Genomic DNA, 15,856 nt, shown 5'->3' with positions numbered 1-15,856 from the left:
TATGTCGGGGGAGAAGAAAAGTGAAAGTATATCCTACTCGTTTCTAATGCACAAGGATATAGGTAATGGTCGCAGTGCGCTGCGCATATTGTTTCTCTCTGTCACTCAGCGATTCGCAATGTGGTCTCAGCAGTGTCATTGCAGTCTCGTGCGCTCCGTCGTATGAACATGTAAACAGGGGAGAAAAAGAAAATAGAAGGGGGGGGGCCGGGGTGTGGTCATGAATCTCGGTGGCGTGTCGTGCGTGATGCTGTGGGAGCGCCGCAACATGAGCGGGTCTCAGAGAGGCCATCTGGTGTGTTTGTCGGTACATTCCTGTTGTGGGGAGGGCGCGGAGAGGCGTGCAGGAGCTGCGAGACGCGGGAAAGGCGTGGAGGTCGTCATCTCGTCAGCTAGAGTGTGGCTCAACTGATGGTGTGGTGATCTCCCTTTTAGGGGGATGCATGAGTGGCTAGGCTAGAGATATCAGGGCTGTTGTTTACCTCGGCCGCTTCCGCTATCGCGTCTCCATCCCTTCTGGGGGAGTTGATAGGCGTGTGGTCTCCTAGTGGGTGCCTGTCTCTATGAAAGGTGTTGAGCATGTCATCCCATATTGCTGCTATTGGGAACTGGCGCAATCCCGCTGTCTCTTCATTGTGGAGGACTATGCTTTCCGCTCTCGCCCAGTTGTCTAGGGAGGCGCGCCAATGTTGCGTTAGGGGTGGAGTCGCGCGTTTCCAATGTTTAGTGAGCAGCCTTTTGGCCGTAATGAGGCCTAGGTCCCAGAAGCGGGAGGGGACTCTATTGAGGGCGGTCCTCCTATAGAGGCCCAGTAAGCATACCTCCCATGTATGCGGCAGTGGCATAGCCGTGCAACGTTCAAGGATCGAAAGCACAGACAGCCAGTATGTTTGTATCCGTGGGCATTGCCACAGCATGTGTAGCAGGTCCGCTCCAGCAAGTGCACATCTTGGGCAGCTAGCCGAGGCACCCGGGAAATATTGGTTGATTCTGTCCGGCGAGAGGTATGCCCTGTGTAACACGTAAAATTGTATCACCTTAAAGCGTGCGTTACGAGGGACGTTTTTGGGGCTGGCTAGCACCATCGCCCACTCCTTGTCCGTCCAGTCCCTCCCTCTGTCGATCGCCCATTTGGCTCGCAGGGGTTGTAGAGTATGGTGTGTGTGTGTCAATAAAGCTTGAGTTAACCAATGCACCACGTGTGTTCCATCCCCCATGACATGTAGGTGTTGTATCAGTTGATGTGTGGAGGGCTCATCTGTGATGTTTCCCCATCGTCGGGTGTATGCCGCCACTATGGATGCGTGTTGTAAGAACTGTCCTGCGGGGATGCCCGTGTCGCTGAAAAGTGTCGCAAAGGGAATTAGGGTGCCGTCAGCATATAGGTCCGCCATGGTGTCTATTCCCGAGCTCGTCCAGTGCTCTAGTGCGGCTTCCGTGACAGTGGCTGTTGCTTTAGGCGTACCCAGGAGCGGAAGTGCCGGGGCATAAGGTTTGACATGCTTAGTGAGCCGCAGGCCTCTGTTAAGGCATTTCACAGCCACGTCTACATGTAGTTGTGGTCGGTGTTTCGTGCGCGCTAGTGGGTGGAAGAGTGAGTGTATCTGTAGGAGATTAAGTGAGTCCGCGTACGTGGCCGTGTCTGCCAGGTTCCTGCCCGAAAGCCAGGCCGTCACCCACTGTAGCTGCGCCGCCAGGTAGTAGAGCTCCAGGTTGGGTACTGCGAGGCCGCCCGCTTCGACCGGTGCGTACAATTTACTTAGCGCTACTCTGGGTCTTCCTGCGTTCCAAATCAGCTCCCTGAACATAGTCTCTAATTCCCTAAACGTGCGGGCCGGGACGTATACCGGGATGTTGGCGTAGTAATATAGGAGTCTGGGCAACACTATCATTTTTGTCAATGTCACCCTGCTCGGTACATTAAGTGGGAGAGTCTTCCAAAAGGCTATCTGCGACCTAATGGACGTGATGGCGCGTGTTAGATTGCCATCCAGGATGTCTGGGTGCGATCTGTATATATAGATCCCCAGGTATTTGAACGTGGTATCATGCCACGGCAGCTGCTCCCCGTTGATGCTAATGCCGGGGTCCGGGATGTTGGGTGCAAATGAATATGCTCCCGATTTTGCCCAATTCACCCTGAGTCCAGACATGGCCTCAAAGGTCTGGAATATGCCCGAGAGTTCTGGTGGTAAATTCGCGAGGTCCCTGAAATACAGTAGTAAATCGTCAGCATACAGCGAGACAACGTGTGTGCCGTCTGCTAGCGGTATGCCCCAGTTCGCCCCACCACTGCGCAGAATCTCAGCGAGAGGTTCAATTGCCAGTGAGAAGAGTAGCGGGGACAGCGGGCATCCCTGTCGGGTGCCCCGTCTGACCTTTATGGCGTCTGATAGTAGCTTGCCTGTGCGGACGCGTACTTCAGGACTCCTATATAGTAGTCCGACCAATTTGATGTACTCATCGCCCAGGTCGAATTTGCGCAGTACCTCTCGTAGATAGGGCCACTCAACCGATTCGAATGCTTTTTCGAGATCGAGAATTAAGCACCCTGATCTCGGCCAGTCCCGCACCGCATATTCCTGCACCCGAAACAGCCGTCTGATGTTGTGGGATGTGCTCCTAGTGGGCACGAAGCCGTTCTGGTCGCTGTGTACCAGGGAGGGCACCAATGGCGCCAGTCGCCTGGCCAGGGTTGACGCCAGGATCTTATAATCCGTATTCAGGAGTGCTAGGGGTCTGTACGAGCCGAGGAGTGTGGCGTTTCGACCAGGTTTGAGAAGCGACACCAGTGTTGCTTCGTTCATGGATGCGGGCAAGGCAGAATCTTCTAGTGCCGCCGAGTACATTTTGAGGAGCTCCGGTATCAATATATCGGAGCATGCCTTATAGTATTCAGCCGGTAGGCCATCCGGCCCGGGGGCCTTGCCGTTCGAGAGGGCAAAGATGGCGTCGCGCAGCTCGTCCGCCTCCATTGGCGACCCGAGGTCGTCGCGCTGGTCTGCCGTGAGGGCGGGCAGTGTGATTTCGTCTAGGTAATTGGCAATGTTCGGATGCGGGTTCGATAGACGTGACTTGTATAGTGCTTGATAGTGCGCTATAAAGGCTTCATGGATCTTCGCTTGGGTGTATACCGCCGGGCCAGTGGGCGGGTGTATCGCCGTGACGGGTGATGTTCGCTCTTCGCGTTGTATCAACCAAGCCAGCAGTTTGCCGGGCTTATCGCCGGTGTGATGTGTGCGGGCCGAATGTGCCGCGTAGTTAACATGTTTCAGGCTGTCTATCAGTCTATCATGTTCCGCGCGAGCTTCCAATAGTCTGACGTCGTCGCCCGCATGTAACAGGTCTGTCTCTAGTCGCCTAAGGTCGGTTTCTATTCGACGGCGTGAGAGAGCTTGAGTGCCCAGACATTGCCCTCTGAGGACCACTTTAAATGTGTCCCACTCAATCTGCTGGGTCGACGCCGTGCCTGTGTTGTCTTCAAAGTACTGCGCTGTCTGTGCGCTAATGGAGCTTCGGAATTGACCATCTAAGAGCAGATCGGATTGGAGCCGCCAAGTAGGTGTCAGGGGTCGGGGGCAGTCCCACGTTATACTCAGGGTGTGGGGGTTGTGGTCAGAATGTGTGCGGCCCATGTAGCAGGTGTCCGTGACGTGCGGCAAGATGTCACCCGTGACCATGTACCTGTCTAGACGCACATGTAGAGCGTGTGCCCCAGAATAGAATGAGTAGGCCCAGGTGTGTGGGTTGCGACTGCGCCAAGCGTCCTGCAAGCCCCATTGTGTGGACCATGCCTGGAGGGTGCCCGCAGCAGTTGGCGCATGTGAGTTGGGCGGCGGGGGATGTGATCGGTCCAGGGCCAAATCTAATGTACTGTTGTAATCTCCACCCAGCACCCAAGGGATACCATGCCAGGGAGCTAAAGTGGTGGACAACTGTGCCAGGAAATCCGGCAGGCCCGTGTTGGGTGCGTATACCGAGGCTAGCACCAGTGGGTTCCCGTCTAACCTGCCATGGACCACCACGAATATTCCCCCGGTATCTACATGTGTGTTCAACGTCGCCCATGGGGTGCCCGGTCAGACCCACACCAGTGTTCCCTTAGCGTAAGACGAATAGCGCGTGGCATACAGTTGCCCCCGCCATCGGCGGCGTAAAGTGCAGATTTCCGAGTCACTGAGGTGCGTCTCCTGCAGGAGAGCTATCTGTATGTGATGGCGTTTGAGGTATGAATATATCTGGTAGCGTCGGGACGGTGTGTGCATGCCCCTGACATTCCACGTGCATATCTTAATGACAGACATTACAGTATCTCAATAGTGTCCCTTCTCCCGCCTCCCCGTCACCTCCTCCCACATTTCCTTTAACAGTCCTCCCCAGCACCACACAACAGCAGCATATCCTTGGCCACAGTTCCCAGCAATGGAAGGGGGGGAGAGGGTAAAGGTGCAACAGAAGGAACAGTGAACCTTTGAATGTGGTGAACATATAGAATACCAAAAGGTCGGGTGCGGAACGTGCACCCGTCCATACTCTCGAGGAGAGCAACAATGTCTAAATCAAGAGGGGGCAGGTGTGCAAGGCGCACCGTAACCGTGGTATCAAACCAACAAAGTCTGTTCATGGAGGTCCTCCACCCTCCCGGTGAGTGTGTGGCAGTCCAAACCATCTTTGCATATAAGGGCCCCCATACACACATGCACCAATTCGTTACATGTCCCAGGATGGCAGCTTTCAGGAGTATCTTCTCCGGGTGTGCGCGCCGACCAAAGGTAGGCGTCCGAGTCATTCCCGGGGGTCATGATCGTCGGAGTGGGCCGCAGATCCGCACCCACACCACATGCCGTGCGCAGGGCCGACTCTCTCACTGGTCATGGGGTGAGTTCTTGTCCGTCCGTTCCCCCACATCCGCGGAGGTGTCTCTCGATTCATGTCCCCGGTCTCTGTGGCACGTTCAGCTAATATATTCCGCTGTCTGGGGCGTGACGTCCGGCCTTTCTTCCGAGCCCTGTGAATTTGGTACTCCATAGATGGCTTCATCGTCACTTGGAGGGTCCTGCTGACTGCCTCCCGCCGTCTCACTCTGCACAGGGGAACAGCTCAATTCCATAACCAGGCGAAGGGCGTCTTGTTTCTCCTGCTGCATGGCGTCCTCCGGGGGGGGTCTCCTCGCTACTCCTCGTGCAGCAGACTGTGATCTCCGGCGCGGCTTGCGTCGCCTCCGGGCGTTTTCAGTCTGTCGCCTGGGTATGGGACCCGCTGTAGTTCTAGGGTCCGTGTCCGTGCCGCTATCTAGCCATGTCTCCACCTCGGCAGGGTCAGTGAAAAAGTGGGTTCGCTCTCCAGCCACGACTCTCAGTTTTGCAGGAAACAGCAGTGAATATTGTAGGCCCTGCTGCCGTAGGCGCTTTTTCACCTCCAGGAAATCGTGCCATTGCCTCTGTACTTGTATAGTGTAGTCCGGGAAGAACATCACTGACGCGTTCTCAATCCTGATCTCTTGGAGCTTGCGTGTTTCTCGCAGGATGGAGTCTCTGTCCCTATAATTCAGTATTCATAGCAGCATGGGTCTCGGGTTGGAGCCCTTCGCTAGTGGGTTGGTGGGGACGCGGTGTGCGCGTTCTATCACAAAGTATGGTGAGAGCGACCCCTCTGGCAGCAGGCCCCGCAGCCATCGTTCCATGCGTTCCTCCGGGTTCTTCCCTTCCCATTTCTCCGGAATTCCTACGAGTCGCACGTTATTTCTTCGCGCCCTGCCCTCCGCATCTTCCGCTCTATCTTCCAAAAATTCCACCCTGTTCAGTAGGTCTTGGATGTGTTTGGTCGATTGGCTGATCTGGGGTCGGAGTTCCTTCACATCGTTTTCCAGGGACGCAGTGCGGTCCGCCAGCTTCTTGTGGTCTGCTCTCAAGTGTGTCAGGTCTATGACTACACTATCTATTTTGGTGGCTAATGAGGTGCGCGTGAGCTGGATGGACTCCTCCAGCCGCTCCATTGCCGCCAACATGGTGTCCAGCTTCGCCGCCGTTTGATCTGGGTCAGAGCTCTTCCCAGGCTTATCCATCTTGCCTTTGGAGTTGGTGCCACCGGTTCCGGTTCGGGTCCTGGGCCCGTTAGACATCAGTGCCAGGGCGCGGGCGCGACTACAGCAGTGGGGCCCGTGTCTGGGGGACGAGATGCAGCTCAGGGCTGGGAATGTTCAGGGAGGTCCCGTGGATCAGGCAGCCTCCCGACTCTGGACCTCAAAGCGCGTGTATTGTAGTTTCCGGTGTCTGGTGGGTTACCGCTGCCTTGTGGGGGTGTAGCGCAGGTTCAATGTCTACCCCTAGGAGTGTCGCAGTTTCGACTGTTGACTCCCCGGGGCCTTGCGCACCTCGTGTGGTTCTACTGGAAAATGGGGCGCTGTGGGTGCTTTGCCCGCGTTCCCGATGCGTCTGGACTTCCCACTGTCTCGGGCGGTTGGGCTTCCTCCTCGTGGCCGGCGGCAGGCGTGTGTGCTATCTCTAGGGGCAGTCGCCAGTGTTCCCGTCCCCAGCCGCCTCCACTGCCCAGGCTCCCGCCGCTCACCTCTACCAGCAGCACGGCCCGTCCGAACTTTCCGCGGGCTGGGGTTTGTCTCCGGTCGTCGCATGGGCCAGTCGCCTATCGCTGGGTTCAAAGAGGGCCGCCCCCGCGGCCTCCGGGTCTCAGCTCCCTCGCCAGTGCCGCGTCAGGAGCAGTAGCGTGTGTGGGTCCAGTGTTCGCAGTGACCAGTTAGAGGCCTTGTATGTTGTGGCCGGTCAGCGTGGTCAGCGCCGTAGGCGTGTCATGCAGGCCGCTCCCACGGGCCTATCCGTAAAGGTGGAGCCCCGGACTTTCCTAGGCGCACGCCGGGTGTGGAGGCGGCGTACGCGGCTGCGCCCTAGCAGATCACCCGGTGCAGATCGGGAGCAGCGATCCTCTCCAAAGTTGGTGGGGCGATGCAGGCGCGTCCCGGTTTTTCCGGACACTCCTCTGCTTCGGGCGGTTGAGCCTCCTCGTCGCGGCCCGGCGGCAGGCGTGTGTGCTGTCTCCAGGGGCAGTCGTCAGCGTTCCCGGCCCCAGCCGCCTCCTCCGCCCAGGTCCCCGTCGCTCACCTCACCGGGTGCTTGGCCTGTCCGCACTGACCGCGGACCGGGTTTTGCCTCTGGTCGTCGCGTGGGCCCTCCGTCGATCGCCGGACACAAAGGGGGCCATCTCCGCAGTCTCCGGGTCTCAGCGACCTCCCCAGTGCCACGCAGTGTCACAGCACCATTTAGGTGCGTAGGTGTCGGGAGCGGCAGTGTGTGTAGGTCCTGTGTCCGCAGTGGCCGCTGGGAGGCCTAGTATGGTATGGCCGGTCAGCGCGGCCAGTGCCGTGGGCGTTTCATGCAGGCCGCTCCTCCGGGCCTAGCAGCAGAGTTGGAGCCTCTGGTTTTCCTAGGCGCACGCCGGGTGTGGAGACGGCGTGCGCGGCTGCGTTTCAGTATATCTCCCGGAGTGGGCCGGGGGCACCGATCGCCCTCAAAGTTGGTGGGGTGGTGGACGATGGCTCCCCACCGCGGCGCCGGTAGTTTTCGTCAGCTGCAGTTGGTGTTCAGCAGGATAAATGCACCGGGTAGGGGAGCTCAGCGCGGAGCTCTACCCGGAGGCGTCCATGTCGGTCGCGTGCGTAACCACGCCCCCCGTAATATTTATTGTCTGATTACTAAAACTCATTACAAACATCACAAGATAAAAAAAAACATTTTCCCAATGAGATATTCTCTATAAGCAAATATACAATAGCACACACAATAAAAGATAGCAAAAACACGCTATTAAAACTTGTTGTGCATATTGAAACTAAAGTGAGAACGTGCTTGTAGCTTCTCAAATCATTGCCAATCCATTGAATATCGACATGAGGGAAATAACTTCACATAATTAATTATCAATCCATCAAATATTGATATAAAAAATAAATCAGCTTTGTGTCATCACAATGATTAAAACTATACAACTTAATACAAAAGAATAAATATATCCATATAAACAACTTAAGAAAGAGATTTAAACAGTCTTTCGTCCAATCCCAGAAACTTAACAAACTAGCAAATCATTGGAATTAATTTGAACAATAAACAGAGTTTGAGGGCATATTCTTACTCCTGCTTTTAAAAACAACGGCTTTAAAAGAATACAGCATACCTCAAGGAGATAGAGATAGATGTAAAAAAATGCAGTATAAAGTTTCTTGAGTATAACCACAGAGTCTGAAGCAATTAGATGTCAATTGTTGCATGCAGTTTGGTATACCAACCTTGGTTGGATATCGGCCAAGACATAGTTTTAAAAAGGTATCCCTCATTCCTGATTGAAAATATGTAGGCATATACAGCTGTATTTCCTGTTTATCAAATGGATTTATCACTGACTAAGCATGCTTCTTTGCTGCCAAAGTATCCGCATTGGATGTAAATGAGAGTACTTTCCGGGTCAGAAAAAGTTTAAGAGATGCTCTAGCCATTTCCTGAAACTCAGACTTTAGCTCAAAACTCTGGAGACAGTTGGATAAATACGATCTCCAAGCACCAGCATGGGTCAAGTGGTTTATTTCCTGCAAACACATATCCGTCAGAGAGCCTGAGTCAGATAAACAAGAGAATGCGTACATTTAAGAAACGCCTCCTTACTTACTAAGAGTTGACTTTGGACACCTAACTCCAGACGAACACCAGCTTCACCAATACCATTTGGAATTATAAAAAACAATTTACATGCTTTAACCCGAAGTAAGTCCGGTGATTTGGCATCCTTTCTTTTAAATATAATTCACCCATAAGCTAAGGCTGAAATCAGCTCAGCTCTCATAATTTTCACCAGATGAACATACGTTTGGCATCCCTTTTTGTCTCATATTAATATAAAAGTGAAGATAGAAGACAATGTCTTGGCTCTTAAAACATTAAAATGACTTTTGAAAGAGACCTTATGGTCGATTAAAATTCCCAAGTACTCCTAACCACATCCATTGTGTTCCCTCTAGCATACCATGCTCTAGTCTGGCCGAATGATGACCTTATCAACATTATCTTAGTTTCTTAGTGTTTAAGACAATTCATAACTACATTCTCCAGAATTGATTAGACGCTGTAGACCCTATAGGGGTCTGACTAAATAGGATTGTATCGTTCGCATATTGTAAATATTTTATATGGTCTTTTTGGAAATGTAGGTGGTTGGGGGTTGATCTTATCCAAATGCTGATACAAATCTGCTATAAAGAGATTAAATAAACATGGAGCAGGTACACATCCTTGTTTTACCCCATTATAAGTTTTGACTTACCAAGACAAACTGAGACCATCCCCTAACTTGAGCAGAACCCAGGTGTATTTAGTATTATAATTGCATCCAGTAGTTTTCGAAGAATGCCCCATCTTAGTAATTTCTTCCATAGCGTGGCTCATGGGACAGAATCAAATGCTGTTTTCAGATCAACAAAACAGACATAGAGATTTCGTTTTTTCAGTAATGCACTTTCCAAAAGCAGGCTTAGGGTGAGTAGATTAGTCTCTGTTTATTGGCCCATATGAAAGCCTTATTGATTGATTGGGATTAGTTGCTTGATCGCTGACCATTCCTTCAGATCCTCCAATAACCATGTGGAAAAGACTTTTGACTCAACATCTGTTAGGGCTATTAAACAATAATTGGTTGTATATTAGGATGGACCAGTTTTGTAAATGGGTTGCAGGATACTTCCTTGCCTTGTCTCAGACTCTGTGTATATTAGTAGAACCTCATTATAAAGAGGAGTCAAAACCTCAGTCCACAGTTCTGTTTTTGCTTTAAAAATTGATTTTGAAAGACCATTTAGGGCGGGCCTCTTTTGGTCTAATCTGTTGTATTAACCACTTGGCTGCTAAGGCACCTGAGGCTCTTCCATTGACTTTCCATTGAAATCAATGGAAACTCCATGACGAGTTACCCTTGTCATTAGCACTGAAGGAGTTAAGGTGGTTACTTCTTTTTTTAAAGGATCTGGACTTAAAAATGCTGCTGCATCAGTTTGGCTACTTAGTTTTATTTGAAACTGTACACTTTCAGGTACTCCCTTTCCCCATGAGCTCTTACATAAATAAGGGGTTTCATTTTTCCCAGCATGAAACTGGTCAATACAGATAATATAAGGACCATTCAAGGTAGCAATATAATCTGGCAGTCATTTAGTTGTTAGCCTAACTAGCAATTTACAGACTAATGCCATAATTCCTGCTGGTAAGCCATCTTAGCCTTCCGTATTTCTTGTCTATAGGCCCTCTTTAACCTCCTCAATTTCATTTTAAGAGAAGAGTGTGTTGACATTGTTTCTGGTTGAAAATTGCCCTTGTTGCTCTATTTTGTTGGAAAGGTGCTGATGTAATATAGGTTGAACATGCCACACTGTAAAGAACTTGATCACAGCTATGGTCATATTTTCCCTCCTTGCCCTCTTTGTGCCCTCCTAATTTGTGACCCATATTCTCTATTTTTAATTTCTTCCTCCCGCTTATCCCTTGGTCTCACACATGATGTACAGCATATGAGCCTAGTATTCATTCCTTGCTGTTTGCTATTGCTCTTTATTCATACTATTTACGTTCTATTAATGGTATCATACTTGCTCCTAATTTAACCTTCAATGCCTTTGGTCTCTCTCTCTCTCTCTCCTATTTGCCTTGTTCTGCCTTTTTTGCACTTCTAATATTCTCTTATTTGCGCAACTTTCTTGTCTTATGCTCTAACCCATGGGCTCCATGTTCTCTTCTTGCCCTCTTTTATTTTCCCCATGTACTCCATACATCATCTCTATACTGCTCCTAATATTTGCTATATACATGCCTTACCCTCTCACGTGCTACCACAAGGAGAAAAATAGAGGAATACCACAGTACATCCTCCTAACTGAAACCTCATAGAGCACAATGGGTACAGTGTATAAGCAAAGAGGATGGATTTCCTTAATTAGCCTATATGAACTCTGTGAAAAATGGGGAAACATGTTGTTTCTGGATGAGGAAGCCTCGCCTACATTATGTGGGATGCTTCATAATTGGCAACCTCACCCTACCATGGTACCATCAGGGCTGACTTTCTTTCTATGAAGGAGTACTTAATAAAACTTATGACTGGATGAGACGGGGCTCTAGATGGTGTAAGAAATACCTTAGGGTATACTCAAGGAATTCCATGTATTAATCGGTACCCCAGCTATTATGAAAAATATGTACTGGATGATTTGGGAACAATACACTTATCATCCTTTAGGATGCCAACACATTTCTGCCTGCTTGTGTGTATGGAAATCAGGTAAAGGCATTCATCGGGGCTATGCTAGTATCCCTGCACACTATTATTACTCACAATCAATCTTGGTGAGAAAAGGTATTTCCTACCTTCACCATAGGTATTACTGAACTTATGAAGGAAAACTAAATATAATTATCATAAAATACTGGATACAATTGGCACGTTCTATAGAAATAGTGGCACAAACCAACTTTTGCCCTAACTTTACACATTACAATTACAACACAATTTCATAAACGATACATGACAATAATGGGCATTTAGCACTTGATGGTCTAAGGATGTTAAAATAAGTTTTAATTTGACATTATTACTAAAATGCATTTACTGTAGGATTAGTGATTTTACTCAAACTATGTGTTTAACTGTATTTCATGAGAAATTAATGATCCACCCTTACTTAGTATAAATATACTCACTACAAAGATGAAATTTGGCTTTAATGATGTGTTCCTTAATGCACTGAATAAAATGTACTGATTCTGTAATTTAATAAAAACCATCCTCATATACGCATCGTTTGATTTAAATTTAGTTCTCAGCCATAGTTATACATGATTATTCAAATGATTTACTGAATGTTTTATGTAACATGAACCTGACACACTAATCATTCATATTCATTGGTGTTTAAATGTGCACACACATATTAAATGTGCACTCTTGCTAATACTTAAAGAGACATTTCTGGCAGGTATTCACAAACTTTGTTAGTTGTAGAATAGATACATTACTGTACAAGAGACAGTAAAATCCAGAGAAGAAGACCTTGATGAAAGAACATGGAGAGACAGAGTCTTAACTATAAGGTCTATTCAGCAATGTTTCAACCTGGTATGTGCCTGAGAGGAAGATGTTGTTACCATATTTGGTGTGGGATAGTTGGAAATTGTTGCAGTCTACAGTGTGAGAATTGGAGAAAGACAATAGACCCCTAATTATGTGTGCAAAGGGTGTTGCCAAAGACGATTCTTGTTTGGTATAACTTAGGGACAAATTCAGAGTTTGGCAGTCCCCTGGACCGCCAAAACCTGCAGTGGAGCTGTGGTGGCAGTCAGGGACCGCCATAGGACTGTTGCAACTGCCTGGGATCCGTGATCCCAGATGGTGGCGTGGTGGTCTGAGGCCATAATATGCTTGGGAGTGCCGCAGCGGCACTGCCAAGCATATTACAAGTTTCCTCACCGCCAGCAGTCTCACGGTGTTACCCCATGAAAATACTGGCAGTGAGGAAATTAAGGAGGCCCCATCGTGCCCCCTGTTGCCTCTCGACCCTGAGGATGCATGCAGGGGGCAGTCCATGCCATGCTTGTTTGCTTAATATTGGTCCATCTCAATTTCTTCCATATGTTGGGCCTGTCTGTTTTTATTCTGTACCTTTATAGCATGGTGTTAAGAGTCATGTATCTTAAATTGATATTGAATTTGTAATAAACCTTCTTGACCTTAGTTACCGATTCCTGGTCCTCATTGTGTAGCCAAATGGGTTCCACTGTTAATTGATACTGATTAATTAAATCCACTCAGCATGGATAAGAAAGGTTCATCTGATGAAGATATATGGTAAGAGAGTGGGCCCAGAAAAAGCTGGATCAATTTGGTAGCACACCAGATGGTTTATTCACTGACATTAGGGAGTTAGAGTGTCCTATTTAGTAACTGCCCAAGCCCAGTCCTAGCTCCAAAAGCTTATGGTTCAGTCAAAGGATTGATGGTGTTCTGGCAGTTGGGAAACTAATTGCAGCAATGGAGGAGTGTGAGTATTAAAAGGGTTGTGCATTGAAATTGCTATGCTTAGATTGTCGAATTTTTCAGTGATTGTGTGGTGTTCTGTGGAGATGATTTCAGTTGTTGCATGAAGGTGACACTTAATGCAGGGATGTTTAAGACGTTATCAGGTGCGTCGTGCTCTAAGTGTTGTATATTGAACACAATCCAAGCTGATCTAGCTTAGCTGAGTGATGTCATAGATTATTGGAATGCTTACTGTGCCATCTGGTTAGGCGAAGACTGCCAGTTGCTTTTCTGTCTTGCCAGGGTTGGTTGCACATTTGTACTTGACAAGAAATAAACGTCTTATAAGGAAACTGACAGTGTATGGTCTTTTCAATGGCGACGATGATAGGTGTCCCTTGAGAAGACCAACCCTATGTGAAGGTGCGCGGGCAGACAGTGGTGGCAGTGACCGTGCAGTGTGAGCTCTGTGGCCCAGCAAATGGCATCAAATCATAATCAGTGCGATGCTGGGAAGTGTGGAAAACCACTGTCTAGCTATCGTGCTGATATCCCTGACAAGAACCTATTAAGTAAGGAGAGTGCTATGCTGTGAGGGGCCTGAAGCAAAGTGTGTGCTATGGCTGCACTTGCGCCGCAAACCGAGAGCAGTAGGACGCACAGGTGTAAATGTGCTTAGGTGGTCGCGTACAGAGTACAAGACTGTGAGTGCGTGAAAGGCAACAGTGGAGCACAGAAGCTCGTTGACGTTGTCAGCGTGTGAACGGCTACATGCAGTGAGACATGCTACTCAAAGCACTAGATGTCAGGCAGTAGGATGTGTGAGGCAGCGGGAGGTTAGGAGCGCGAGTGCACTTAGACCTGTAAGGAGGCCAGTGCAGGAGGAATCAGGCATTTGTGCTGCAGCAGGTACATCTAGATATATGAAGCAGCCGGTGTCAAAGGTGTCGTCAAATCGGAGCATGTCAGTTGATGTAGTTTACATTGGAGGAAGCATGTGAGTACCTGGTTGATCCTGCTAGTAACATATTCTTGTCTCAAAGATTAAGCCAAGCATGTGTTAGTACACACGGCGGGTACAGTGAAACTACAAATGGCTCGTAAAATCAGTTATGGTTCCTTTGATCACTCCATCTGTTACTTGTATAACTGTAGTAATTCTAGAGCTAATTCAAGCCGACGAGTGCTGACATCCCAGGATGCATGAATTTATCAGTCCAAGACCAATCCAGGCTCTTCTGGCTACTTTGGTGACTATAGATAACCTCGGGCTGATTGCACATCTCTGTGACGGCAATGATACATTTGAATGTCGGCTCTATCAACTTTCAATGGCACTTTTTGTGCTTACCATGGTGACCACGGGTAGCGGGGACTCAGGATTTTATTCTGGAGAGGTCCTGAGAAACGGCTACCACATCATAGGAAGGCAGCAGGCACGCATATTACCTATCCCCAAGGTAGTGATGAAAAATAACAATACAGGACTCTTTCGGGCCCTGTAATTGGAAGGAGTACACTTTAAATCCTTTAGCGAGGATCCATTGGAGGGCAAGTCTGATGCCAGCAGTCACAGTAATTTAATCTCCAAGAGTGTATATTAAAGTTGCTGCTGTTAACTAGCCCATAGTTGGGTCTTGGGATCGAGCTGGCTGTCCGCTGCGAGGTGAGCTGCCGCTTGTCCCAGCCCCTGCCTCTCAGCGCCCACTTGACTGAGTGTCCTGGGGGTAGAAAGCATTTACTTTGAAAAAATGTGAGTGTTCAAAGCAGGCCAGTCACCTGAATACTTCAGCCAGGAATGATGGTATAGGACTCTGGTAATATTTTGTTGGTTTTCGGAACTGGGGCTCTGATTAAGAGGGATGGCAGGGGCATTCATAGCATTTGCCAAGAATGTTTTCATTGTTCAAGAATGAAAGTCAGAGGTTCAAAGAAGATTAGATACTGTTATAGTTCTGACCTTTAACAATTCCAACAAACAATCCACCAGCTTTATTCCCATGACCCGCAGAGTAGCTTCCGGGAAACCAACGTCTTTGGGTCCCGGCGGGATTATGGTTGTAAAGCTGAAACTTAAAGGAATTGACGGTAGGGCACCACCAGGAGTGGAGAGAATGGCTTCATTTTACTCAACATAGGAAACCTCACCCGGCCCAGACACTGAAAGGATTGACAGATAGCCCTTTCTCAATACTGCGTGTGGTGCATGTCCGTTCTTAGTTGGTGGAATGCTTTGGTTGGTTAATTCTGATAACGAACAAGACTCCACAATGTTCCAGATACACCTCAAACTCTTCTGACACAAACTGGGGCCCATTATCTGTCACAACGTCCTCTGGATATCCTTCTGTCATTAACACTTCCTCACAAAATTCTTTGATACCTAGCAACATAACCTTATTTACCTCGCTTACCTCCGGTGACTTAGAATGTTAGATCACCATTACTACAGCAAATCTCTTCCCACTGCTTTCCAATTCAAATGGTACACTGGAATCCATAGCAACCTTCTTCCAGAGTTTGCAAGGAAATGGATTAGGGACTACTGGCGTCTCCTTTAGCACATGCGACTTGTCACTACATGCACAACCCATGCAGTTTTTCACATACCTTTCAACATCACATTCAACATCTGGTACCAGAAATCTTCCCTCAATTTTCTTTTTTCATTCCTGACATGCCCCCATGTCCTTCATGCAGCACCCCATTACTCTTTCAATCAATTCCCTATGTACTACGAAACTGTTTCTCCTCCTGATGACTTCCTCCTTATATGACAACTCTGACCACA

The 15,856-nt window shown here is 48.8% G+C and overlaps 1 pseudogene; it reads left to right on the top strand.

Annotated features, from left to right (window-relative positions):
- Window positions 1-14,070: 14,070 nt before the first annotated feature.
- Window positions 14,071-15,111, top strand: LOC144808279 (18S ribosomal RNA; annotated as a pseudogene).
- The last annotated feature ends 745 nt before the right edge of the window (window positions 15,112-15,856 follow it).

This window comes from Lissotriton helveticus, chromosome 1_2, assembly GCF_964261635.1.
Source record: "Lissotriton helveticus chromosome 1_2, aLisHel1.1, whole genome shotgun sequence".
In the NCBI taxonomy this organism is placed as follows: domain Eukaryota; kingdom Metazoa; phylum Chordata; class Amphibia; order Caudata; family Salamandridae; genus Lissotriton; species Lissotriton helveticus.
This window is presented reverse-complemented; position numbering and strand designations above follow the sequence as displayed.